Below are 2,500 nucleotides of genomic sequence, written 5' to 3' on the forward strand. Positions count from 1 at the left end.
AACGTGATCAAAGCGCTTTACAAAGGTGTCCCTGACCAACAGCAACATGAAACATGGAGAACCAGAGATTACGCCTGTTAAGAGATGTTATATATTTAAAAAAAAACGATTTTCGACAGAGCCAACGCTGTTATCTGCCAGATACTCATTTTATGTCTGAGTATGGTGAGAGAATGTGAGTAAAGACCCTTTTCCAGGGACTCGACGATCCGCCGAGCGAGGTTCAAATCCAGGTCCTTCCGGTCCGACCACATACCCTCACAACTTACCATTCATAGAAAATCGTAACATTCATTACGATGCAACCTACATTTTTCTCATTCATATTTTCCGGGTTCGAGCCCCCATCGCCGCCGCGAAGTTTTAAATTCTCTGTTGTCTTCTGGCACTTTCCTACTCACTTCTTTTCTTGTAAATATGAAGCTAAAAATATTCTGACCAAAATGAAAACAAGTGTTTTAGCCATGGCCAAATTCCACCAATTAACTTGTGTAACGATTAGAGCTCATTTTGTTTGCTTTTATCGCCTAGTGTTTGTTTCCCTTGGGTGTTCTTTATCTGTGGCAATCTACACCACCACATCCTCTCCCTTCCCCTCCCTCCCTCCTCTTATCAATCACGGGCGTCAACAGGAGTTGTTGCCCCTCGGTACACAAATAATTATTCGCTCTCGTGTGCTATAATTATTGCGGTATGAGTTAAATACTGGGTGAGCGGTAATTAGGATATATCATTACTCACACTTTTCCAGGGAGAACCAATATTATATCAAAAATCGCTTATGTTGATCGTTTTGCGGTGACCCAATTCGCTCCGATTACCAGAACCCCCTGTCTGACAATCATGAAATAACTACATACACGAAATCGATTAGAACTACAATCATGAGACAAAAAAATAACAATGTGAAATTGAATGTCAGCTTCAATTTAAAATACGAAAACAGATAGAAGGGACGTTTCGGGTTTTCCCCTTCAGCAACACAAAACAGGATGGATGAAACACTACAGAAGAATTAGATAATGTGCTTTATCTCATTCGTCTGTAGTGTTTCACCCATCCCGTTTTGGTGATAAAGGGCAAACCCGAAATGTCCATTTTATCTGTTTTCGTAGATTAAATTGAAGCTTACATTCAAGTTCACATTGTTATTTATTTTTTCGAGCTCCGAGCAGCAACATTTACATAAGCATGAGACAATAATTGTGCTAACATGATAACACATGTGGAACAATATTATTAACGTTTATTAATATAAATATTCCTTTGCTGTACAAGGACACATTTTACTTTTCAAACATAGAAAATGTATGTTTATCAGTATTTTTGTCTCTTGTTTGTTTGTTGGTTTATTTTGTAATTGTAAAGAGGAATGAATCGATGTTGTTGGGCAAGACAAATTCCTCCGTTGAATGTAAATATAAAGAAAATCAATAGTCAGTCCAACACGGTGCCTCTTGATTTCAAAGGTTTCTATAGATGAGAATGCCATCAAAGGATGAAAAGGTGAATGTTTTCTGACGGGAAGGATGAATGTGAGAGGGTGGATTAAGGAGGAGGAGGTGGTGGTGTGGAGGAGGGGGGGGGGGGAGAAGGAAGAAGAGGAGGACGAGGAAGAAGAGGATGGAAGAAGAGGAGGAGAAGGATGAAGAGTGGAAGGAAGAAGAAGAAGAAGAAGAAAAAGAAGAAGAAGAGAGGGGAGGAGGAGGAGGAGGAGAAGCAGGAAGAGGAGGAGGATGAATAAAAGGTCGAATTCAAAAGAAAGCCATAAACGACCCCTCGATAAAGACTGTTATAATTCAACATCAATAGAATTAGCCCGTCTATCATTCTATTTGGATCTGCTGCAAGTTTGGCACCAATTCTAAAAGCTATGTGCGGCGATGTGGTCTAGTGGTATGACTATCGATTTCGGATCGGAAGGTCATGAGTTCGATCCTCGCTTGGCGAATAGTTGAGTCCTTGGAAAACACTTATTATTATTATCATCATTATTATCAGTATTATTATCATCATTATTACCACTATTTTATTACTTTTTTCGCCAGTTACAAGAGCTGTAACCTAACAATAATTGCCTATTTGGACAATAAAGATTATTATTATTATATTATTATTATTATTATTATATTATTATTATTATTTATTATTATTATTATTAATTATTATTATTATTATTATTTATTATTATTATTATCATTATTATTATTATTATTATTATTATTAATCAAAGTTAATTTATAGAGGTCTTCAAATCCTATGATTTGCCCGTTACATATTACATGGAAATTGTAAACAGCAGTGATTTGTGGCTCTCTTGGATATAACCTTCACAATACAATAAGTAATGAATAAAACAAGTTCCAGTCCCACTTATAATTGACAATAAAAGTAAGTTGGATTTATTCTGTTTTAAATAGTATGGTACGTGTAACAGTATTAGCTTAGTTAATAATCTTAAAATTATCTGGCCAACAAACCCTTATGGCAACATAGGAAA

The sequence above is a fragment of the Berghia stephanieae genome, chromosome 4 (genome assembly GCF_034508935.2).
Source record: "Berghia stephanieae isolate SIO BIC M18660-M18661 chromosome 4, UCSD_Bste_1.3, whole genome shotgun sequence".
Lineage (NCBI taxonomy): Eukaryota > Metazoa > Mollusca > Gastropoda > Nudibranchia > Aeolidiidae > Berghia > Berghia stephanieae.